We start from the raw sequence: 26,648 nt of genomic DNA, 5'->3' as shown, positions 1-26,648 counted from the left end.
AATGGAACAGAACAGGAAAACTCTATTAATAAGACATTTTGTGAATGAGATGAGACTAGTCTGTGCATTCAGTAGCTCCTAATTTCAAAACTATTTCTTATGGGTTACTGATTTTGTAAACCAGGAAAATAGGAACATAATTTTGTAAAATGGCCATCAGTCAGATACTGAAAGTGAAAGAGTCAAATTGCAGCTTCTCCTCCTCTATACCTTTGAAAGCTGGTACATGTGAAACATCAGAATATAGCTCTTCTGTCTTGTAACATTGATTTTGAGTGTGAGGTGCAAACAGTTTATCAATCACCTCTGGTGAAGAACAGTTAAAAACCTTACAAGGACAGAATTTTCCTTTTTCTGAGGTCAGCTGTTTAGAGGCTGCATTTTGAACCCAGAACTAGAAATGGTGAATTTTGGAGTTCTCATTTGCTGTTCATATTTGGATGTCCCAGGGACCAGCATTTATTAGACAAGCACACTGAGTGGAGTTAGGCAAGTTACAAGAAACTCTCCCTTCTCTTTCATTGGAGTTTTGAATGGATTAATTACTTAGGGCACTGTGTACAGTCATCTGTGTTGATTTCCATGGCCCTTTCCTAACTTTACTTCCCGGAGATGTGACCTGATGTAAATATAGTGAAAATTAAAAAATTACTTGCACACCCATGAAATCGTATCTTTTCAAAATGCTATAATCTCCAGATAGTGTACTGTTATTGAAATTTTCTTTAAACAGAGTATTTGAAAGAAGACAGATTTATTTGGGCAGGGGTGAAGAAGATGGGAACCTCTGGGGTACAGGTAGGAGGATTCAGAAGTAAAACACAGTGAAAGCCAAAAGAGGTGTTTGGATCCCTGTGAACTCCTGGGGCTCTGAGCTGCTGTGGGTTGATATTTTATGTTTTTCAATGACTTGAAATGCCTGTTCTTCAGAGTGAGCATGTTTCAGGGAATCTAGGAGTCCCAAACTATCTTGGAGCCAAGAAAGTTTCATCGCTTCTAAAAAACTGGGGTTCAGAAAGCCAGGACAGCTGAACTGAAAAAGTTGGGACTCTCCTTGTTTCTGTGTCTGGTACACAGGAAAAGTGTTTGGAAGAACTCTGAGACTGAAAAACAACATGAACTTCAGTCAGCTGCCTCTGGTCTCAGGATGAATTTTGGAAACAGTGTTTCTGAAGCAAGAAAATTTCTATTAAATGTTCCTTGTAGAAGGCAAAATGCCAATTTACCCTGAATATGAGCTAAACAAATGCTACAATGTCAGTATTTCAGGCCAATTGAAAGTCTAAGTTTTGACCAGATCGACTTTGCTTCAATTTTTTTTACTTTGATCTTTTGCCCACAATAAAAGCTGCTTTTCAGGGCAACATGAGACCATGCCAAATCCAAATTCTGTGTTATGTGAAGTAGCCATATTTTTGGATATATGCCGCTTCCATGCATGTGTCATCTAGAAATTGCCTGTCTGGAAAACAGCAAATGCAATAAGGAATAGTATGACTTGGATAAAATAAATCAAGAACACAGTAGGTGACCTCTCTGAATTGTATTGCATACATTTCCACATGATGAGTTGATGGAAATCCAAGAAGTTGTGGGAGAGTGGAAGGAGAGTGGGAAGAGGGAGAGAGAGAAACTTCCTGGGCTTTGATAAAGTAGAAGAAAAGAAAAAAAGGCAAAAATATATGGAAGATGTGTGGTATTAGAAAGGCAATGCAGTGTAAAAAAATGCACAAGGCAGGGACTTTTCCAGGATTTTGGACAGTGCTTAAAGCTATGGACATTGTTGTGGATGCTCCAACCCTAGCGGAGTTCAAAGTTGGACTGGATAAAGCCTTGAGGAACCTGCTCTAGTGGGAAGTGTCCCTGCCCATGGAAGGGGGGTTGGGACTAGAAGATCTTTAAGGTCCATTCCAACCCCTTTCTATGGTTCTATGAACCATGTAAGTCTCCTGCAATGAGGAAGTAACTTTGCACTGCTAAAATATTTGGTGATAACAAGCGTGGAAGGCAGAACAGAAAGAAAACATGCCAAAAGCGAAATAGTGCAAGTCTTAGTTCTGCACTATAAACTGGTAGGAAGGTATTGGCCCAAGGTGACCGACATTGTGTCAGAGAGAGTGAGTTCTGACACTGGGAATTCATGAGCCACCCTAGGGAGACAGGCAAGTTAGACCAGGCAAGTTTGGGGAAACCTTCTTGTGCTCATTCTTGGCGACAGCCCCCAAATGGGGACAGCACAGCAGAGCAATAATGCAGCTGGGCTGTCCCTGGGCTGCAGCTGCTCAAGGGCTGTTCGAGCAGCACCAGAGGGGGGGTCAGCACTGCCCTCACCTGCCAGAGGTCCAGTCATACCTGAGGAATTCTGTCCTGAGCTGGGGGCATGTTGTGACATATGAAAAGTCAAAGTTCTATAAACCAGTTAAAAACCGCAGCCAGCTTTGTTCCTGTACAGACACACCAGCTCTTGTCTGCATGGCTTGCTTCTGCTTTCCCATGGGCACGGAGATCTTTTAAAGTGAGAAATGCAAAAATAAGATACATGACAAGTACTAGAGGCTACTGACTGCTACGAACTTTGCCTGAGGGAGATTTCCACAGGGCTTGCCAGGAGACATCTGCCTCCAACTGCTCGGGTTTTCAAAATTTAAGTCTTGCCTGCAATGAGCTGCAAAGCATCTGGGGTAAGTGAAGCAGTGGGATAGTGCTCCCAGGGATGAATATATCGATGTGGATGCATCTGGGCTGTCATTCTGTAATGGTTTCTGCTTCAACATGAGGTCTTGTTTGTCTGTACCTTCGAAGTGCTGTTTTTGTGCATTGCATGCAGCTTTAGCAGCAAGCTGCCTGCCCGCCAGATCAGACTGTGGTCCAGGTCAGTGACAGTCATGGCAGGACATCAGAAATCTTGGGGTAACTCATGTCCCTTTACCTCTTCCATTCCCACTGCTTCTAGGCACCCTGTATTCCTGAAGCCCTCCTACCTAATGAGAAATAGGCAGCATAGTAAAAGTCACAAATCTCAGAAATTGTATGTTTCAATATTGGAGCTTTATTGAGCCATTTTGGTGTTACACCTTTCTACTTTCCCTTTTCCATGGTGCAAATCCCTTTCAAGGAAAGAGACAAAAAGGAGGCTATTATGTTATTGATTAAGAGAGGCGATTTGGAGAACGTCACTGTGCAGTGCACTAAAGCTATGGATGTTCTGATTTTTTAATTATTGTTTTAAGCATATTTCTTTATGCTTCCAACCATCTTGGCTCTTTGAGAAATATCTGGGCCTCTTGCTCTGCAATTAATTTATAGGCAGCTCCATCAAAAGAGAGATCTTGGAATGCCCATAAACTATTCTCTGTTCACTGGGGTCATCCCAGAGGCTAGTGCTGATGAGTTAGAGCTGGTCCCTACATCTCATTGCAAAATGTGACTCAGAACACTGAGATATCCCTAGAGTTCATCTCTTTTTTTTTTTTTTTTTTTTTTTTTTTTGATATACAGGGAGTTTTCTTTCTTGTTTAGGCCCAGACTATTAAGTCAGTGGACTGAAAAGGGAAAGAAACAGGGGTATAATGCTGTCCTCCTTTTGGACTGCTAACTGAAAGCAAGGAAGTGCTGGAAATTTTTCCTTAAGAGTCTGTGGTGCAAATACCAGTTTCTGTGAAATTGTGTTGGTATCCTGTAATATTAAACTTACAGAATCCTTCTGGAGATAAACACTTCTTATATTTGTATTTCTGCTCTAGTTTCTAGCTAGAAGAGGCTCTATTTAGCAAGTGTGATAATAAATGCAAAGATTGGTTCTCCCAAACTGTGAGCAGAAAAACTGTATACTCACTCTCTGAGAGGTGTAGTCAGAGTTCTGCTAACAGGTTTGTATTAATGTCACATTCAACCCTGAAGTCAGCAAACTATGAGCCCAGCCCCTTATTTTTATGTACAGCCAGGAACAGAGGAGTAGAGAATGGTCTTCATACAAACAAGAAGATAAAGAGATTGCCATGGTGAGAAAATGCTGCAGGAGCTGGAATGGCTGTGTCATTGAAGCCAGCATTGATCTCACCCTTTTTATTTTTTTTCTAAAGGACTAACTGAAAGTGAGTTGCAAAAGAAAATCAATTCCGAGAATCATTAGGGTTGGAAGGAACCTCTCCTGGGTCGCACAGTCCATCACTCCTATGATTGTTCCTAAACCAGCTCTAACAACTGGGTATCTACTCGTATTTTTTATGATGGCTCTACATTTTTCTTTGGCTGGTTGCAACAATAATGTTAAAACAAACATTCTTTAAAAAAGAAACATTGCAAAGCAAGCCCTTGGGTACATTTTAGCTGACAGATAATCTTCAAGGCTCATTTGCTTTAAAAAAGTTACAGTACTCAGATGTTGATGTGTATTCATCTTTGTGGATGCCAAGAAAATTAGAAATATTACTGCCTCTTTCCGTTGTTGTGAGTGGGTCTTTCTTAGGCTCTTCTAACAAACTCTGAGTTTTAAATGAATGTCTAAACCTCCAGTGCTCTTGAAAGAATTAAAAAGCAGTTTGTGGTTCTTGTCAAGGACAGGGAAACTGTGCTTTGAGTCAGAACTGCAGGCTCATAGAACAAAATTTTACTAACATGGAGGGGATGGTTCCAGAAAGGTGCCACTAGTCTTGTTTTGTGTGAGATCCAGTTGAAATCTTGTAGAAGATGCAGGTTAATTCTTGTAGCATAACGTCACTCTGATCTCCTGGGCTGCTTGGTGTCTTCTGCTGTGTGTTCCAGCAGCTTTTCTCAACTGAACTGTATTTCATTTGTGTTGGGAAAGGTAGTTGGCAAATCATACTAAAATGCCTCTGTAGAGTGGAATGGGAAGATGCTTTATTTGAAAGGTTGGATAAGGGAAGCCCACGTGTTGAGCTTTTGTCTTACTTGTGTTATGTGCTTTCCTTCAAATGCCATGCAGGCATCCGTCCACAGGTTTGTGGGTTTAGTGCATGACAGGTAAGAATCACAGAATCCTAGAGTGGTTTGGGTAGAAAGGCACCTTAGGGACCATCCAGTTCCAATCCTCCTGCCGTGGGGGGGATGCCACCCACTAGATCAGGTTAGTCAGGGCCCCATCCAACCTGACTTTGAACACTTCCAGGGATTGGCATCCACAGCTTCTCTGAGCAACTTATTCCACTGTCTCACTACCTAATAGTGAAAATAACAACCACCATCACCTATTCAATTCTCTAATAAGAGCTTATTTGGCTATCTCTGTCCACTGGTGTAGGATTTACATTCTTTGTTGGGGTAGCAAGTCAGGGAGAGTGGGCAATTTTCCCATCTTGGACTTCACAACTTTAGAGTGGTGAAAGAGTGAACCCAGAGAGGACTTTGGGGGATATGGTGTGAGCACTGCTCATAACACTGCAGATTCATCCCTTTATTCTCACCAGATACTTCCAGAGATAGAATATAAAATAATTCAATAATAACCTAATGCTTTGCCCTAATCTGGCATCTCACACTTTTATGATTTAGAAAAGAGGCAGTTAAATTACAATATCAAGAAAGCTCCAGCATAACACTTTACTTTAGTTGCATAATTTTGCAACAGCAATTACCTCAGCTACAAATTTAATTTAAAAACTCTTTGAAAGCACAGTCTCTGTTATCACAAAATATACTTGAAATCAATGAAGGATGATTTCATTCCAAGTCTGAAGATACTATTTAATAGCCAGGAAAGAAACCTGCACACAGACACATGCCCTTACTTGTTAATAAATTCTGCTGTGGCAATTACAAATTTTGACTTCAACAAATTCATTTACTCGTGGAGAAACGTAAAATACAAACAATATTTGCCAACTTAATGCAGTTGTATTCTTGCACCTAGCTGGAAAATAGACAGGAACTCTTGAAAATGATCCTAATCATGATGCTATTAAGTAAGATGCAGAGAACATACTCTGATAACCATCACAGTGACTGCCTACCATTATCTTATATTTTCCTTCATGATTCATGGTATCTTAGCAACCACATAGGCCTGATAACCTCTAATGGCTCTAAAAATGATGCACTTGGAATCTATCACTTTAGGCCTGGTACTCAAGTAATGACACTCTTTTCTTTGATGGCAGATCTCAAGTCAAATAAATACATGGAAACTAGAGCAGCTTTCTTTGTCTGGATATTCATATTTTGCATGGTTATTCAGACTGAGCAAGGAAAGGACTCTGTAATCCAAGCTTAATCAGTATAGATTTTTGGATAGACATACATACCTTAATTAACTATATGGATTCAAAAGAATGTCAGAAGAGCAGTGGGTTATTGACTGTCAAAGAGTGGTGTTTGTGTCTTACCTGGGGGCATGAAAAGGGCAGTCTCTTATCAGACCAAGGGAAAATGTCCAGATTTAGCAACAATGCCTGAAAATGTGGGTGTTGCTGGGCTGGCTGTGGAGCTGATGTCTACCTGGTCATTATTGATGAGTCCTAGGACACTCTAAAGCTGTTGAAGAGTGGGAGATAATGCATTGATGTATTACTGTCCCTGTGTCATCAAGAGCACAGGCTAGAAATGAACAGTGGGAGGCAAGGTGGCTCTGTTAATGTAATTCAAATTTTTGCCAGTAGCCACCTGTTCTTGAAATAGGAGAATATGGAGGCAAAAAAAAAAATCATCTTTTTGTTCCTGTTCCCTTCTAGATTTTTTGTATTTGTAGAGTTAGGTACTATTGCATTAATTACATTAGAGCTAAGCCATAAAGTCTTTCTGCTTTGGACTTCAGACAGGGGATCTGTGTTCCAGGGTCTGTGACAAGGGCTCAGAGATGAGGATGAGTGTGGTGGTGTATTTCCCACTAATTCATTTATTAAATGCCTTTTGCATTGCTCCCCCCGCACTTTCCCCTGCCCCTAGTGATGCCTTTTCCTGGTCTTAAAATCAAGAGTTAAACACAGTTAGAAAGGGAAAAGGGATTTTACCTTGGTATTTATTTTAAGGATCCTTAGGTGCACACATCCAGGTCATACGCATTGAAATGCACCCCACTGAATATATTCCAAGAGATCGGGTATAACATTATAGGTTTTATTAATTAGCAGATCTATCAAAGATTCCCAAATGAGAGGCTCAAGTGAGCCCCCCCCTCCCCAAGGAACCCTCTCCTGGATGGTTCTATCTTGGTTTACAGAATATGTTCTGGAGAGGACCTTGGGGTCTGGGGCACACTGATCCCTAACTACGAAGCTTCTAAAATGTTTAGTCTCTTAGCTTGACAAACAGGTCCAAGAATGTAGGCAAAAAGCACTAGGAATACAGAAGTTGTAAAAAAGGTGTAATGGGTATAAAAGAAAAAGCAAAAAATCTTCATGGCATCACTAGCCCTGGCCACTCCCTCGGGCTCTCCCTATTGGTTCCTGTACCCCAACGCCGCACAGGTACCGCCCCTGAGAAAAACCCCTGCGCTGCGACCACGAGGTCGCTCTGCCTCTGGGGATCGCTGTACATCACAAGATGTAACTATGAAAGGTCCTCTGAAGCCCTCATGGGGAGACCCTTCTCACCTCCTTCGCCGTCTCTGGGTTGTAGAGCTGATGGCTGCTGGAGCAAAACTGCGGAGCCGTCCGGAATGGGCTGCGGGAGGGCGAAATGGCCGCACTGCCCTAAGCAGCTCCACTGAGCTCTCAGGGAAAGCTGCAGCTTGCTAAACTAAACCCAGCACTACAATGGATGAGGCTTGTGTGGAGGCCCCTGCAGCCAGGCTCTGTGTGCTTGTCACAGGACAGAAGTTAGCACAAGAGGACTCCATAAGCCAGGTAGCATTGTTATAAATATATATTATAATATTGGCTTCTCGCCAAGTATTAAGGTAGATATTATATAATGTTAGAAATGCTTTTTGCTGTGTGGATGTAGTTTTCTCTCTTTTTAGCAAGAATGTTAGCAAGTGTGAGCAAGTAAGACAACCTCCAAGCGAGCAGAGGATGAGGCCCAAGGAGCTGCTAATCAACACTGTGTCCGGGGAACAAAAAGGCCCAAAGGCTGCTCTGCCCGGAGAACGGGCGGCCAGGAGGGTCCGAGAGCCGCTATCACCGCTCTGCCCAGGGGGCAAAGAGGCCCAAAGCTGCAATCAGCCCTGACTGTCTGGAGAATTAAGAGATCCACCCCACCATCGACTCTTACCTAGCGGGCCCAACCCCAAGAATCAAAAGAAATAAAACCACAAGGCAGAAGACTACGCATGCTCTAAAAAGGAGGAACCAACGAGTGGCCATGCAGAACAGCTCCAGGAAAAGTTTTAATATGAATAGAGAACAGACAGTAAAAATGGTATAAAAAGGACTCACCTCGGGCATCAGGCGTGCTCTTGGCAGAGCGCCACGGCACCCGGCCGTTACCCCTTTGTTTTATTTTATGTGTCTCTTATTGTCTTTATATTAAACTCTTTAAATTCTCACAGGAGAGTGAACCTCGTTTTTCACAGCATGAAACTATCCCTATCCTGTCTGGAAAGAAAACTGGTGAGGGTTTGGGCACTGGATATATGTTTGCAAAGAGTGGGATTCCCCACCTGTGGTATATTGAAGACCAAAAGTTCACTAAAGATATTTTCAGTAGACATTTTGTGGCCTACTACACTCAGAAGAGAGTAGGACTCACTGATGGGTGGGAATGCTGCTGGGCTGAATCTGAATTGCCACTTCCAGGAGAAAATGGAGCTGCAGATGTGCACGAAGTAAGTCACAGGCTATCAATGCTGTACCAGCACTGCCAGGGAATCCCAGTACCCTCTGTCAAAGACTAACACCTTGGGAAATTACATCTGAAATCCCCAAGCCTGAGAAACAGAAGCTGTCGTGTTTTGGAGTAGTTTTCTGTTACCATGATGAATATTATCCAAATAAAAACTGCAGAATCAGAGGTATTGTCAAGCTTCAGAACAGGGAATGGAATGTCAATGACACTTACTGACTGTACTGGTATAATTCCAGCAGATGCTGAGCAGACAACATTTACATTTAAAAATACAAGTAATCAATGTATGTTAATGCATGCCCTTCATGCATTCTGCACTGAAGCATTTTACTAGACACTTGAAAGAGCCTTGCTCTTGCAGGCAAAAAAGCCTTTCAGCAACATACCACCAACAAAAGCTTTCTCAGGTTTGGGAAAGAGAAAACAAACCAAAACAAACCACAGATGTTTCAAAATATTTTCTGTGCCAGGTTCTGTCCTCTGCATAGCATTAATGCCATGTCTGTGTGGTGGAAACCACTCTAACTTTGCACTTAAAAATGCTTTAGCTTCTTTTCGTAAGGTGTATGCCAACAGTGTATGCATAGAAAAAGGCACAGGGGTGGCGCACACAGAGCAGCAGCTGCCCAACACACACAGAGTCTCTAAGGAAGGTATGTCTGTACTTGTCCTTAGGCCTTGCAAATGTTACCGCTTCACAAATACGATTATCAAAATGGTGATGAAGAATTCCCTACCATAATTCCAAATTAAAGTGACACCTGCCATGATCCTGTTAGTAAAATCTGACATATGTCTGTGCTACTTTCAGGTACGTGGGCAAACAATTCAATTAGAGCAGGAGGAGGCAGGGTGTGAATTTGTGAGAACTCAGAGCAGCTGTTTGTGTGCAGGTTTTTACCCTGTTGGGAGTGCAAAGCAAAAGGAGAGCACTAAAAGCATTGCTCTAGGAAAGATACATCACTGATGTCACCCCAGGGTGGGTTGGGGTAACAGCTTGCACCTGGAGATGGTGTGGAGGTGCACTCATCTGTTCATGTCATAACTTAGGCTGTAGCATCTCCGTGAGCCATAAATCTGTAAGAGTTATTAAACTCAAAATTCTGTCAATGTATGAGATATGAAACAAATTGCTGCAGGCTTTGAGTTCATTGCTGTCTCCAAATGATTGCCTGTATCTCAGTTGGTTTCATCCCTTCCAGAGCTTATCAGCACATTCATAATTCATAGTCTCCCATTCTGCCTTGTGTAGAAAGACTCAGGCCCTCTCAGGAAAGAAATCATTGTGAACTTGAACCTAAGGCCAAAACTTCCTTTGTTACAAATCATGGGAAGTAGGTTCTGTGGTTGCTGATCCCAGTTAACAGTGTTCAGTTGTTCCTTGGCCAGTGACAGTAACCTCTTGTTTGCATCCCAGTCCACGTGGAAAAGAACTGAAAGATCTTAGTTTAGGTTTTTATTTTTTTTTTAAATTCCCAAAAGACAGAATTTTTTTACAACTAGGTGAAAAATTTCCCCCACAGTTTGATGAGCTCCAGTAGAATCTTAAAAGCCCTGTAAATGAATGCTAAGGCTTGTTTACAAAATTGCACAAAAAATTATTTAAGTGGGCCCATGACAGACTGACTTCACCCTTCATGACTGGAATTTCAGAGTTTATACATCTTCGTGAGACGTTCTACTGTTTTATTCTCAGAAACTCTGCTGACAAAAACACCTTTGCTGAGCAGTTATGTATTGACAACGAGAAAATGTTTCAGGTTGTACATGAAAGCAGCCTAATTTCTCACATGAGTCCTGGAATATTTGAGATATCATGCAATTATGATATGAAGTTTGGAGACTATGTTACAGGATGCCTTTAAAAAAACCCCAGAAACCAGACTCACTGTCAAAAATTCATCAGCAGTCCCTTCTGTGTAACATACTTTTCAAGAGACAAGTGAAAGAATGTCAAAACCAAATGAAGAATCTTCACTTACAACAGCTATTCAAGATCCAATTTAGTGTTTCTTATCCGTTTTCCTTCCTGTAAACCACTCTTCTCATGTTTTCTTCCAGTAAATGAGATATGTGCATAATTCAGTCTTATTAGAGAATTGATCCCTTTCAGGAAAAGAAAATTCTTCTGAATGTTAGGGGAGGAAAAACCCAATTGTACTAATTTCATAATACTTTGTCTCACATTCCCAGCTTTCCCTCTGCCTGCAGGACGTGCTGAGATAAACTGATAGGAACATGGGTCACATCAGATTTCTAATAATTTTCTAAATGAAATGTATCCACATGTACATTTTTCTGTGCTCTAAGTGCAAATCCCTTATTTAGAAGCTCCATATCCCCAATTTTTCGTTTCTAACTACATAATTTGGGGTATTTTCCCCTCTTTCTCACACTGGTATATATTGGGAACAGTTTTCTTCAAGCAAATAGTATTATCTTGAAAATTAATATGTTGACAAGAGGAGAGATAGTGCAGAGATTGAGTTTTATGATATATTTTAAAATGCACATTTGTCTGCTATGGGGTGACTGAAATGCAGATTAGAAACTCAACAGAAATATTTTTTTTATAAATACTGAAACATTTCTGCAACAAGTCTTCTGATGGAATAAGTAGATGAAGCATTCCTGATTTCAACAACCCCTTGAGGTGCTGACCTGAGGTTTTTATTTCTAACCAGTTTTGGGCTTTGTGACTCTGGGTGACCTGTTTACCTGTTGCATGTACTCCTTGCAGACTGAAGATTTTACAGTAAATGTAATCCAGTGGGGATTGATATTGGGCCTGATACTATTTATTGTCATCATAAGTGATCTGGAATATGGCATAAAGTGTGCTCTGAATTTTCTGGTGATACCAAACTGAGTGGGGAAGCTGACATTTGGAAGGGAGAGTCACCTGCAGGAGGAACCTGGACAGGTTGGAAATGTGGACTAACAAGAAGCACATGTGGGTCAAGGAGCACAAGCTTGAGCTGTAGAGAGGGAAAAAGAATTCTCTCAGCCTCCTGGTTCCTGCTGTTCCTTGCATTGTGCTGGAGCTCTTTCAGGAAGGACATTTTTCTGATTGCACCAGGTGCTGCAAGCTCAGGATCAGTCATGTAAGCTTTGCCTGAGGGAGATGAGTGGGGATGGAGTGTCTAATGAAAAAAATAACAGAAATAGTAACAGCAGAAATGAGGAAAATGAAGTTTTTCACCAAACGTGGTTTTTATTTGTGCTGCTGCTGAGCTATATTGCGACTTTTTTCAGTTGAAGTCACAGTAATAGGTACAAGGGATTGCTGGGAAACCATATTAATTAAAACTGGCTTTATAGAAATGGAATTCAGAGAGCAAGCTGTCCTTGATGAATAAAATAGTGAATAATGGCACAAATTGGTTTGACACCCATTCGTGAGTCTCTTCCAGGATATTGTATTGTCTAAGTTTTTTTCGCAGCTGGCTGTTTGTTTGTTGGGCTTCATTATTCTTCAGCTTTGGAAATCACCTTGCCTGAATATTTCATCCTTAGCAAAAAAGTAGGATAGACCACTTCAGGTCACTCAATAAGTTTCCTGACAATTGCCAACAATTTTTCTTTTTCCTTCTTTTACCAGAAAGAAGCTAATATCAACCAGGAGCTTTCTGCCAGGTTGTGTACGTTTCTGTAACAATTAATTTCTTTATGAGTAGAAAGAAGAATTATGATAAAAAAATTTTAGAATTGGATTATTTCTTTTTTCTTCTTGTTAGGAGTGTTTTACTCTGTGACATACACAGTTTTTTTCCCTTTCACTCCAGCCTGTTGCTGCAGATTGCAAGCCCACCTGTTTTTTCATTGCAAGGTTTTGCAAGACTGCCGAAATGATCTGGGCTAAAAAGAAAAGAGAAAGTCCAAATCAAAAATTCCAATAATTTTAATTTTGTGTTGTTCTTATCCCATTTGCTGATGTGTGATTCTCACATCACTTTGGGATGCTGACTTTTTTTCATACTTACCATTAATATACACTTGACCAAAAATATGGTTAGCCTCTAATTTTTTTCTTCTGGCTTGCCTTTCATTTCTCTCCTCCCTGGGAAAGAAAGCAGTAATAATAAACTCACCAAATTTCATGTTCAGCTTTGATATTTTATTGCAGATGAAATTTGCTGAAATATCACCTGCATTCTTCAGCAAAGCAGCACAGAGGTGGCCAGAGCCAATGGGGAGAAGTGTGTTTGCAGCCATCTGAAATAAATATCTAATTGTCTGGATTGAATCAGTGCCAGATAGAGATCTGGAAAAACAGCTGAATTCAAATTTCACAGCTGAGTTGCTTCTTCAATTGGTATACCATAGGTAGAGTCAGTTATACACCCCTTGCTTTCACTGCTGGCTTATTTAGGAATTCCTACTGCAAATATGTGGCAGTATTTTTATTTTGCATGACATTTGGATGAAATTCATTGAGGAGCCCAGAACCTTCTGGAAAGATTGTTTTTTCATTATTTGGAAGTCTTTCTATTACTTTTTCTGGCCTAGCACAAACAGTGTGCATCATGTATGCTACAGTTACAGTGCTGGGGAAACGTTTTCTCATCTCACTCAAGAGGTTTTGATTCTGATACTTCCTCTTTGCATCTTTATTCACTCCAGTCTCTCTCTCATTTAAGCAAACTGGGGCAAATTTGGGAGCATCTTAGAGAAGTTTCCTCTTGATATAGACACATATACTGCCCTGAGATGAGATTCAGTGAGAATATGAAACCAGAAATTACTGTAAATAAGAACAGAAACGAAGTGGCCTAATTGAATCTTATTTCCTCCTGGTTGCGGGTCTCTTCCCAGAAAACTTCCTTTTGCTTGCCTTAGCGGAATGAGATGGTTGGAGACAGCAATTAACAGAAGCTGATAAATGAAATGGTGTCTACCACTTGGGAGAGAACGTTTCCTGAATAATGATCCTTTCCTCCAGGGAGCTTTGCAATATGATATCTCATGGGTGGATTTGAAATATGCCTGGTGATGATATTCACTTGGCTCCTGGCCACAGGACGTGTCCCAGGTGGGCAAAGCTGGCACTGGTGTTCTTGGCTCTCCTGCTTAAAGGGGACACCTGCTAATTAATTCTTTCTAATTTGCGTGGCTTTGGTGAGTACAGTGAGAACACTTAACTGGCTTAAATGTGACCTTAGTTTTAGCAGTGCCAGTTACTGCTGTGACCCTGATTTCTTATTGATATATTATGGGCTCCTGGGGCCACCAAGGTGCTGGGAAGTGTGCGTGGGAATGGCTGAGTGGAGGGGCATTGGCAAGCATGGGGACATATTTATTTTTTGCTCTTCTTTGCAGGAATTTCCCCCTTTCTTTTTATTCTCACTGGAAATATATTTTTAAAAATGATGCAATGTAAAAGACAGCATTTAATTTCCCATCCTCTTCGTCCTCAAACCTTAGCATTTTTTAGTGCTGTTACTATGTAAATGGTTACCAAGTGAATAACTACTCTCATAAATAGTCACAGCCAGAAATTGCTTTCACTGCATATGCTAATAGATAGTGGGTCTTATTAGTAGGGCTTATTAATTGGTTTGGTGTCTTAATTAAATTGGTGTGCCAGTGAGTGAAAAAATAAATCCTTTTAAGGCCAGTGGATTCCTTATTATACATCCTAGTAGTTTTTATGTCCAGAAAACTTCAGAAACAGTGACTAAGGCTCCAATACTGCTGAGACATTTCTCAGAGACTGTATCAGACACTTTCCAGAGGGAAATAAAGAAAAAAAATTGGTGTTTGTTTTCAAATCTCGATGATCACTGTTTCCCAGTCTTATACATAAATAACATATTTCAGTCATCCTTGACAACAGGGCCCAACTTGCCCCTTCAAAATTCTTGTGTTTCCTGGGCTGTTTTAAGTGTAGAGGAAACACAGGGAGAATATTTGAGCCATGTGTCACTGGAAGAAGATGGTGGATTGCCAATGTTAGCTGTAGGTGTGCTGTGATGGTTATTTCCATGCAACATTACATTCCTGTGGAAAATATTACAATAGTTTCATGACAATGGCAACTTCTCAGGAAAAAAAAAATTGTATCTGATACTACATATCCTTCCCATGAATTAAGACGTCGCTTGTGTCTGCAGTTATCTGAATCTCTGATAAGTTGGTTTTGACATTTAATTCTCTATTTTTTTCTTTCGCTCTTCCCCTCCTTTTAAAAAAATATGCAAAATGTGCAGTTTTACTGCAGTGTAAGCCAAAAGCATAATTCATGTTGCACACATATAATTTGATTTCAAAAGATTATCTCTAGTACTGGCAAAACATCAGTGAGCCAGGCTGCACTGAGGTACAAAAATCATACACTAAAATCATTGGGGGTGTTTGGGTGAAGTCAGCACCCACTTTTTAATGCCAGGTCTTGTTTGTTTCTCTCCTTTTTTTTTTTTTTTTAATATATTGTTTTTGGTTTTTTAATATAAAACCCCCACTATTTTACACTTAATCTTTTCTTTAGCATTGACTTTTCTGTATTTTCCCACTCCTGATGCTTAGCTCTCATTGGTATCAGTGGGAGGTGTGCAGGTGGAAGGAAGCCTCTTTGAGGCCGCCTCCAGCATAAAAGAAGAATATGCTCTCTCCTCTCCTTTGCTGTGGCTCTGGGGCTGCTCCTGTCACTCTTACATTTGAAGGATTGTACAGCCTGGGTTTCACTCTGGGAAGCTCTGACGAGGCTGGTGAGGAATATATCATGGGTTTAGATGGGAGGCTGTATGAAGCTTCAGTGAGGAGTTCTCAGTCTGTGTCCTGTGGGCTGACAGTAGAAGATCAAGAATCTACTGAATCGAGTGGAGGGCTGTGAAGGTGGTGAGGGACTGGAGCATCTGTCATACAAGCAAAGGTTGAGGGAGCTGGGCCTGGGCTGGAGATGAGAAGAATGAGAGGGGACCTCATCAGGGCACACAAATGTGTTAAGGGAGGTGTCAAGAGGATGGGACCAAACTCGTTTCAGTGGTGTCCACAGCAGGACAAGGGACAATGAGGACAAACTGAAACACAGAGTTCCACCCCCTGAATAGGAGGGAAACCTTCTTTAGTGTGAGGGTGACCAAGCACTGGAACAGGCTGCCCAGAGAGGTCATGGAGTTTCCTTCTGTGGAGATGTCCAAAACCCACCTGGACTGCGTGATTCTGTGCAGCCAGCTCTGGCTGAACCTGCTGCAACAGGGGCTGGGTTAGGGGAACTCCTGAGGTCCCTTCCAAGCCCAACCATTCTGTGATTCTGTAATCTTCTGTTTATTTTTAACCACTATTTTAGTGCAAGAGGCAGTGAAATGGATGGCAATAGACAGAAAGTGACGTAAAAAGGGTGTGTGATCTGGTGGTGAAAACCTCTCTTAACCTTGGAAATGGGGTATATGGGATCATTTAACTCCTGTACTGCTGCACCCAGAACCTTTTGTACCCACAGGAGAGGACACTGGAGGCAGAAAATAAGAGACTGATAATAAAAGGAATGTTGTTTATTAGTGTGACTGTATAACGGTGGGACAGTCTCTGTGAAGAAAGGTTTGCAGTCTCACTAAGGTCTCTTTGTTAACTGCTTATTCCTATGTGAGGATGCAACTCCAAACACATAAAGTAGTTGAGTTTCTAGCAAAAGACTCAATGAGATATACAGACTGGGCAATTTCTTATAGTCTGCAACTGATTCCTGATTAAAATGGAGTGCTGGGATCCTAATGGATATGAAATTCTGTCTCTTTCAATCTCTACCATTCACTTCATGTTGGAGTTTGAAAGAAATCTTATTTGTCAGTATTTGAATCTGAGACTTGCAGCTGTAGCAAAACATTTGGATAGAAAACCTATTTTCTAAAATTTACTTAGGGTAAAATGGCCTTTTTTATTGTTTACTTCCTGCATTTCAAATAACTTTTGTTAAATCCCAGCTTGTGCACCTGTGTTCCTCCAGAAAACTGTCTCTTCAAATTCTCTAGACTGATTTGTCGTTTTCTTACGTGCCAGAACCAGTTGTATCTCCTATTGCATTAAATCGCTGACATAACGTAATGCCTCATGACAGATGCAGCTGCACATCACTGAGGCTGAGAAACCAGGAGGGAAGCAGAGGCCCCGGTCTAGGGAAGGCTCGATATCTCCCATGCACAAGTTGTACCTACAAGTTTTTAAGTCTGGTTGGCAGATTTATCTTTTTTATTCTTTCTTTTTGCAAGTATGAGAGAAGGTCATGGTAAGGGGAAAGCTGAGTGAGAGGAAACTTTCTATTTTTTTTTTCCCCATCTGTATACATATCTGCCTCATACCTCAGCTTCCTACTGGGCAGGGTTGGACAGAAGGTCTCCTTGAAATTGGCTTTGCATATTGGCCAGAAGCAGTCTTAAAAATTAATTCAAAGTCTCTCTTGGCCCTTACTATCCTGATTTAATAAAATCAAAGAGGAACTAGTAGTCCTGTCACATCAGAAGTTTATACAGAAATATTGTTCTGGATAAAAGGGTTTACCTGTCATCCAAAATTCTGTGACTTTGCATTTTTGGTACTTGTTCTTTAAAAACTGAAGAGTGAATTGATAGTTCCTCTTTATGATCTGGTCTGATTTTGCTGCCCAGCAGAAGAGTTAGAGATTCCTCTGAGGGTTTCATCTAGGGTTGCCTTACCAAATTTGGGGTTCTTGAAACCACACCAGAGTAAGCATGGCTCAATGGAAGAAGCATTCTTTGCAAAAAACATTGGTATTCCTTTAGATACTCCATGTGTTTACAATATCACTGTCTCTTTATAAATTGGCCCATGGATCAATTCCCTCTCAGTTAACAGCTGTTTAGCTCTGCTTTGGCCTTAACTGAAATTTTCACCCTTTGGACCTAATGCCTATAAAAAGTACCTAGCAAAAAATTGCCTTTTTAAATATTATGAGCCAAGTACTGAAAAACATGGGCTGTGTTACTGTTTACATTGCTGTTATTCTGTCTTCTGCATAGAGAGTAAAACAAGCGGCAAAAGATGCGTGTCTTCACAAATTTGGAAATGCACATGTCTGTGACACCTTTTATGGTCTGTTTGCTAAATCCTAAAGTTGCTGTAATTGGCAGGTGGATTCCTTTCCTCCTGGGCTTGTTTGCTGTCTGTGCCTCGGGCACCTCTGAGCCCCTGGCAGGCTGAGCCGAGCAGGGTGTGCTGTGTAACTCGGCAGAAGCCTTTCCAAGCTGAACAACTCCTTGCATCCATCACTGGTCCTTGTGTGTGCTGAAGCCCTGGGCCCTCCACTCTCAGCTCATGAGGGGCTCTGCAGGCGTCAGTCGCAGGCAGCTTGAGGCCATGGGGCTCACACGTACGGCTGCAAAGGGACTGAAATCTTCCCTTGCACTCCAGCCTGGTTTAATTTTTCAACTTGTATGAAAATGATGGCATTTTAACACTGTGTGGAATGGGGCAGCCATTTCTTGGTAAAAACTGGCATGAAGGAAGACTACAGTAGTAATGGTAAGTGATGGTGTAGAAGGGAAATACAAAACTCAGCACAACCACCAGTTGGCAGCCTTAGGATTGAGGCTTTGGCTGGCTGTTTAATAACTTCTTCACTGTAGGGGATAACACAGAAAGCATCTGTTGTTGAATTGAATAAGCTGTTGTATTTTAGGACGAAATCTTGACAAAATTCTCTCAAGGATCTCTGTGGCTGTCACTGCCTGCAGAGTATCTGACCTGGGTGCTGTGCACAGTGCCACAAGGTGCCTCACAGCCCCTTGTTCTGCACTTCAGTGCACCCACTGCCCCTGGCTGAGCAGTGAAAACGAGAGCAAAGCAAGCTGGGGAGAACAGAGTCATTTGTAGAGTCCTGAAACAGCCATTGCACTAATTTTCTGGCTTGACAAAAAAATGGAACTTACAGTCATGTAGCCTTTCTCCTGTTTATTGACAGTAAATAACCCCTCTAAAAATCGACATGTTCAGACAGAGTTGGAAGAAGATCCTGAGTAAGTTCAAGGGTGACTATTTGTCCTGTTCTCCAATTACTTTTTATTAAAGCATTTCATTCTTCAGTAGCTGTACCCATTTATGATACAGCAATGTCCAGAGCTCATCCCCATCTTTCCTGACCCTACAATTACCCTTGTGTTTCAGCTTCTTTTCCCTCCAACTTCATGCTTGTCTCTGTTCTTCATTCCATACATAAAGCAAGTTTAATAGCTTGACATGCTAATGCTGACTTAGGTTTTGCCATTTCTCATCCTTGTTTGAATATTTAATGTCCCAGAAGGATAATTGTTCTTATATTTTCATTTCTTACAGTGTTGTCTTTTCCTAATTTATGTCCCTCCTATTGCTGCACAGTATCCCTCACTGGCTCCTAGTTTAGAAAATTGGCTGTAATTGCTTTGATTTCAGAGCACATAAAGGACACCAATGTGCTCAGATACCTCCCTTCCTCCCGACCTGACTCACTCCAGACATGTAGACCTATTTACTTTTCTAGGGAGTTGCAAAAGCTTGGAGGGAGACTAACAGAACTCAGTTTGGCATGGCTAATATGCAGCTCAGGTAGAGGGGTAGTTTAAGCTGAGCAATATATACTTGGGTTTGATTATATTGTAATTCAAAATACACAGTTCTTTTATAGCTGGAGATTGTTTTGAGATTTGATTAGAGCTTTCAAGAGCCTCAAGTTTTTATTAAAGAGAGAAAAAAGAACTGAGAAAATCTTGTATGTAACCTTCTACTTGGTGGATGTGTCTGAGTGACATCTACAACAGCATCATAAATAGGTATTTGCTTGGACTTTCTTCCTTTCATGTCTCAGATGCATTTCTTCTTTTGGATTTGATTTCCCTGCATTGTTAAGTGGCACTGACTGTGTGACAGAGAGAAGAATGTTTTTGCAAACTGTCTTAAGCACTGCTCATCAGAGAGGTGGTCAGTCTCACACCTCTCTCTACTTCTCTCCCAGTGGGATCTAATTGCTGTAAAAAATAAATTGGTATCCTGAGTTCAGGAACACTAACTCAATAAATGCATTGATGTCCGCAAATGGCAGTCTTGCCTACCCTGCTGTTATAAGTGATTATTCGCTTTACGTTTAAATATATTGTGCTGTGATTGCTTCCAGAGAACCCATTATGGCCTAGCCCTCACTTCTGCAAGTACTGTAAACATCCTTAACTGCCAGCATATTCTTTTTCTTTTAGCTTTCCAAAACATGCACATGACAACTTATGTGCTGAAGTAACCAAGCTTGAGAGTTGTCCAAGTTAAAATCTGAGCTTTAGGATGGAGCCAGAAAAGACTACCAAAATGTTTGAAGACTTGAGCAGCATGTGTGCATCACCAGGACAAGATGACACCCTGTAGCTTTCAACATCCATGTTTTCAATAGCAACCTTATTTTTGAGTTTCATTGCTGCTGGGGTATACATTAATCTGTATCTACCTATGAGCCGGGTAGCTGGATTGCAGTAGTGTGCAGAGGCAAAGTAATAGGCTGTCACTTCTGACTGGGGAAACAACTGAACCTGAGACACCATTTTGGGTTGAATTTTTAGGAAAGTGTTTAAAGAAACTACTAGTTTTAGTTATGTAAAACAGAAGAGGTCTGCCTTAAAACACCAGAAAGAACACTCACTGTCACCAGTTTTAAATAACCCCACTTTTATTTCCATGTGTACTTGTTTATCTGCAGCAATAGGCACAAATCACTGGTTTGCATGCACAGTTTTTGTGCCTTATCCTTAGGATGGAATAAAACAACCTTTTTCACCCTTTCACATTGAAGCCAACAGATAAAATACTGGCTCCATTACACCTGCAAGGGCAGTAACAGGCATCCTATTTCTCGAAGACAGCAGAACAAATGAGTATTTTGGAAAAGAGACTCCTTTAGCAACCATCTGGTCCTTGCTGCAGATGCAACTGGATGAGCAGAGTGCATCAATACCTGTGGGTACAGAGAAGTCTCTGGAGGCTTGGGCTGCGATGAAGACCAAGAAGCCACCGACGTTTGTCACAGAACAGTGTCACTGCACTCCTGGTTCCCTGTGAGCAGTGTTTAGTGGGGTGTTAAGCAAGACTGGTGCTGAAGGTAAGAGTGTGCCAGTTTCTCATCTGGGCTTTTAGAATAAGCAGTAAAGTTTCTTATCTTCTTTACCAGCACAGCACATGTGTCTGCTACAGCAAGCAGTCTTTGTGGTTGCAACAGCTGCAGGGTAAATATCCACAGTGAATCACTGCAATTAGCTCCATGGGGAGGACATCTGGGAGGTTCTGGAGCTTCCCAGCCAGCAGAACCAGGTCTGCTGACATTTTTTAAGATCTTTGACCATAAAAGTAAAGACAATAGTTGATGAGAGCACGGGGAGCTGGTGAGCACCAGAAGGGGTTTGTGGGAAGGACGGGTCCCAGGGCCGTGCTGTGCCTTCATCCTCCTCAGAGCAGAGATGAATAATCAACGTTTGGCTCTGAGTAGTTGTGTGAAAAATGGATAAGGAAGGAAAGAGAGCAGCAAAAAGCATCTTGTCACTATGTATTAGTGGTCTGTAATGTGTTTATGCTTAATGGAAGCCTTATGTAATGCTCACTGTGGGGGGTGGCATCTCCACTACAATGAAATCTGGGAATCAAAAACATTTCATGCTTGTGTCTGAGCTCAGGTTTGTTGTAGGGGCTCTTTCATTTTGTTTGGGCTCACATATTTCACTCTTTAGACTGTTGAACTTTCTAAAACTTTGCCTTGCAGGAATACTTTGAAACACGTGCCTTGTACAGCTGTGTCTGAAACAAAATTTAATATAAATTTTCAAGTCTAATTGTAAAAGTTGCTGGTGTGCCTTTAGGGCAGAGTGCAGTTATTCAGAAAGATTAGTAGTTCACAAGGTTATGTGCAAAGTAGGACTAACAAGATGCTGAGAAATAATAGTCTCATATGGGATTGGTTTCATGTTGTAGAGCAATAGTTCAGAGATTTAATGCAGCTTAGATGTACTTGAAAATCATCCCTGTTTTTTAAAACTTTTTTTATTTTTCTGACCTTGAAAATACCTTATGGGTAGTTTACAAATAAAAATCTAAACATCACTGTAATCAGAAAAATTGCACAGATTTCTATTTTTCATTATTTTCTACTTATCTTTACCCTTATTTGAAGTCTCATATCATTTCAGTGATAGGTGTGAAGGATAGCATTAGCACAGCAGATTTTTTAAAAGAGATTAGATGAGAATTGGGTTGCCTTCTATAGAGAATTTTGCTTTACTTCCCCCTCTCTTCTCTTCTTAAGATATCATTTTATCAGGTGTGAATGCTAACAATGCAGATACGGGGTGACAGTTTGACCAAACAACCATAGCAACAGTAACTATTTTCCTTGTGATAAGAGCTAAGCTAAAGGTTAAGTGTATTACTGCATCTCTCAATCTATTTCCTTCACAGCACAGTGCCAGACAAAGGAAAGAATACAGAAAGCTATGGCCAGAATATGCATTTATTTAGAGGAAGCATGAGCAACTGAACTCTGGTTAAAGCGTAAATGTGGAGAATATTTCTTTTCTAATACATTATATCGGAAGAAATACTATGAAATCTACATTAAATAATTTGCTGCATTTTTCATTTGAAAATTTATTGGGTAATATGTGCTTAATCATGCTCCCTTAGGAAAGGGGAAAAACTAAAAAAGCCCCAGAGACTGCTTTAAGAAAAGCATTTGTTATTTTCTCTCTTCAGGAACAATATTGGACTTATACAGTTGACCTGGACAATATTTAGTATTGAGCTTAAGTCTTCTATGTGTATCCCCAAAGATCAGATGGCTTGAAGGACACAAACAAATGTCTCTGGACCATGAGAGCTCCTCAGTTTTCCCAGCATGGACAAGAATGAAGTAAATGTGTTATTTCCAGAAGTAATATTCATCCTGAGTGGAAGCCATAGTAACCTTCACATTAGTGCCTCACATCTGATAATCTACAGTATTTTCCTATTTTTTAGTCTCTGTTTATTAGGATAATTATATTCAGATTTTTTTTCATTTTCATAATAGGGGGATAATCTTATCTCCCAGTCAGAAGCGTGTGAGTGGTCCCTGCTCTAAGAGTTGCCACAGCAGCAGGCCTGGGCCGTTTAATTAATAAGGCTTCTCAATTCAACAAAAAATGTGTGGTGATGGTAATTCACTGAAGCAGGTTGGATTTTAAGTTGGAGAGAGATATTGCACTGGGTTTCTTCAGTGCTGAATCAAATTCAATGTCTTGTGTTGGAATAGGCTTCCTGTTGGAGGAATGAATATTTTAGAGTGACTTAGTCATTGTTCTGGAAAACTTTAATTTTCTTATTAGGCTTACTTAGGTTTTTAGGTCACCCAACTGAATCTCTGCAGTTCTAATGAAAGAGGAAAAACAGTGTCTGAGCTCTGTGGGTGAAGGAAGAAAGAAAATGGCATAACTCTGCCTAGTGACACACTGACTTTGAGAGTGAATGACTGGTATGGAATATTGTGGTAAGTAGTCAAAATTTTTTAAAGTTCCATTAGCTAGAAACAAATCAAAATTAATGAAGTAATGACCCTGGATGTTTTGACTCCCTTGTGGCTAAGAGGGTGATTCTCAGTTTCTATAAATAGTCAGGCACAGGGTTTCAAAATTTTTATTTTTTTCCCAGAAGAAAAGCAAAATATGTGTACCCTTCAAATGACCTCCATTATTTAACTTAGGGCTGTTATTCTATTTAGTAGCACAACAATTATGTCAAAACCAAAGGACTGTGCTATTTTCATACTGCCAGAATCACTAGCTATTTTTTTCCCTTATAATGCAAAATTCCCTGTGCAGTTTAAAGTTTTGCAAAGTATTGTCTGTCTGTGTGATGGTAGGAGATCAGGCTGAATTCATTAACACCCGTTATTTAAAGCCTTTAATGAGAATACTCATTTTATACTTCTATATAAAGTTGCTGGTATGGTTTGCTTCCAGAGGATGGATTTAGGTCAAGTAAAGGATATGTGTGTGCATAAATACTGGAAAAGTACAGCAAATGTGGCTGTACACTGCAAACTGAGGATTATTTTTCATCCAGTCTGTCATGTACAAGGTGAGACGAGTAGGCATATCCCTATCAAAAAGTTTGTTTTCTGTTTATTATTAAATCAAATCTAAATGAGTAATTCTAGCAGAGAGTGCAAAATCACATGTGTACCTTTACTTCTCTTCTGAATTTAGCAGTGTTTGACAAATATGATTGTGGTCAGAGTTCTCTTCTGTTTATTTCTGTGTGCTGTGGGTAACACACTTCAAGTAACCATCAGTGTTTCAGTGGTGGAAAGTAACTCCAGTGGGTACCTGCAGGCAAATTGTGGGGGTGTCTTGTTTAGGGGGAAGAGTTCAGTGTGTAGGATTAATTCCTGCAATAGCAAAATGCCAGCCCAAATCCTGATTTGCACAGATGCAGTTTGGTCACGGCCGAGTTTCTGTCAGAACTTCCCATGGTCTAAAACAGCAAGTGGTTGCTGTCAGTACAAGAACTTGAGGTTTCTAAAAACTCTCTTTTTTTTTTTTAACTTCAAATAACAAAGAACCACGTTCGGCATTTCATAACTCCTGTAATTACAGTAGTGATTATGAGAATGATAGATATCTAATTAAAATCTGTGAGAACTGCAGTCTGTGAGAATTAGTTCCCCAAATTGCAAATTTGTCCCGAGTTTCAGAACTACTTTTTGACAATGTGGCATTTTCTCTTGTTTGTCACAATGACTCATCTTAATAGGTCATGCTTTAGTTTAACAGGAATCTGAAAGAGGATGTGAGAGAATTTTTGTTGGAGATGGAGAGGAAAGAGTTATTCTTTTATTAGTCTTTTGTTGGCTGAATGATAGCAATGCTCAAATCCATCATCCCTTCTGCAGCAGGGGAGCCCTGGTAGCTCTTTCAGCCACTGGCCAGCACAATGTGTTGTTTCCAGCACCAATGGTACGACCTGCTGATTTCATTCTGCTGGAGATGACGAGTGTTTTGAACTCCAAGTGCCCAAGAAGGCTGAACATATGCTGAGCTTCCTGCCCACTGCTGCTGCAGACAGCTGGCTGTGCTGAGGCCATGTGCTGGGCAGGAGAGCAGCGTTGCTGGCACTCTATCCCCCGCAAAGAAAAGGATGAAACGGTAGTTTTGTCTTTCTCTGCAGTATTTTATTCCTAGAAAACTAATGGATCATTTCCTGAACTCATCAGCTCTTTAGTTCTCAGCAAGGAGTATTTTCTGTTCTCATTTATTTGGGGTTCAGGATTGGGGGAAGCTCCTGTTTAAAGGAAAAAACCTCAGCTGTGCAGTAATCTAATCACCAGAAATGACACAAACAATACCACCATCAATATGCAGCTTTGGCAGACATCTGATACTTGTGCTTCAGAGGTTGTTATACAGCATTCTTGGGGGGATTCACTCTTCCAGCTCCTGTGGTGATCACCTGTCACCCAGAGCCACCAGTGAGTACCTGCCTCTCCTGGCTGTGCCAGTGTTGCTGTGGGAATGTCAGTGTCCCCTCTTGCCTCTCCCAGGAGTGACTGTGCCCTGCTCTGCCAGTGCCACAGGTTCATTCTGCACTCTGTGAAGGAATACTTCCTTACACATTTTTATTTTTCTGCTGTAACTATAATCTGCTTTTAAAATGATGAGAGAAGAAGGGTCTCCCTTAATCTTAATTACTGTCACTGGAGGCCACCTAACTTTTGTTCTTTGAAGGGCAGGTTAACCAAGTTTTAGTAGCTTTTTCTTAAATGGAAACTTCACAGATGATATAACCCATTTTAGTTTCTTCTTCAATTATTCTGTTACTTGTCTTTGAAACCCCCTAAGTAGCCATTATGTACAAGTACAACAAAACAGAAAAAAAGATATTTGTTATGTATGAGCACTGGAAATAAATGGTGAGCCTTTGAACAATCCTTCAGACCCCTGTTCACAGTCCACATGTGTTTGCCTTTCTGAGATGTGTTTATTTTTTCTTCTTGTAATGAAACTGCTGTCTTCCTGGGAAACATTTCACTTATTTGTAGCATCCACTTTCATGTCTTCTCATTATTTGAAAGCTATTTCACAATGTGGTAGGGACATTACATTTTAGCCAGTTATTTCATTTAAAATGTGAAAAAACCCACGCTGATTTAACTTTTCTTCCTCTCCTCCATAATTTTTATTTCTTACAGGGAGAGAAAGTATGAGCACAAGTTTAAGCTTTGCAGTCATTGTATGAAGAATGCAGTAGAGCTGTTTGATTGCTCATAAGGAGAGAATGGCACTTAAGGCCTGAAGCTCTGTACTTGTTCACCACCTAATCATGGCAATAACTGGAACTCTGCAAATAGGAGTGAAACACAGGTTATTTCATAGCTATCAGCCCAAGCAGGGAGGACAATTACTGACATTATATGAGCAACCTCAGATGTACAAAAAAAGTTGTAGGTGACTTCTGGCAATATTTGTTTGTGTAGATGTCATTACTTCTCTTTGGATAAACAGGTAGAAATAAGGTTTCTTGCTGGGTTTCTTGAATGTTAGAAGTGATGCTGGCAGTAGTATAGGGCAGGGGGTGGCTCTTTTTGGGTTCTGAGATTTCTTTTGCCCTGAATGTTTATTGGAGAGACTTGAATCTGTTCAGGTTTCAGAGTATTTCGTTACATTTAGGCCAGATGTTCAAGTATTTTGTTACATTTAGGCCAGATGTTCAAGATCAACCCATAATATAGCTTATATTGGCAGGTTCCACTTTCTGGTTTGCAGTCCAGAAAATATCTGACTGAGCACTGTGGCAGGTCTTTGTCAACATTTTCTTTTTTTCTTTATCCTATTTATTTTCAGCTTAACTGAGAACACAAATCCAAATTTGCTTTTTCTTTGAAGAAGCAGAACATGACTATTTTTATCTTGAATTTG

The 26,648-nt window shown here is 40.7% G+C and overlaps 1 long non-coding RNA gene across 2 annotated transcripts in view; it reads left to right on the top strand.

The window, feature by feature from the left end:
- Positions 1-18,514: 18,514 nt before the first annotated feature.
- Positions 18,515-26,648, top strand: part of LOC125333435 — a 62,145-nt gene continuing 54,011 nt past the window's right edge. For both annotated transcript variants that reach the window (XR_007206853.1, XR_007206854.1), the window contains exons 1-4: positions 18,515-18,710; positions 20,504-20,809; positions 22,450-22,606; positions 23,071-23,221. This is a non-coding gene — a long non-coding RNA (uncharacterized LOC125333435). The remainder of the gene's footprint in view (positions 18,711-20,503; positions 20,810-22,449; positions 22,607-23,070; positions 23,222-26,648) is intronic.

The sequence above is a fragment of the Corvus hawaiiensis genome, chromosome 14 (assembly GCF_020740725.1).
Source record: "Corvus hawaiiensis isolate bCorHaw1 chromosome 14, bCorHaw1.pri.cur, whole genome shotgun sequence".
NCBI classification, from domain to species: domain Eukaryota; kingdom Metazoa; phylum Chordata; class Aves; order Passeriformes; family Corvidae; genus Corvus; species Corvus hawaiiensis.
The sequence above is the reverse complement of the archived record's forward strand: the minus strand, read 5'-3'. Positions and strand labels throughout refer to the sequence as shown.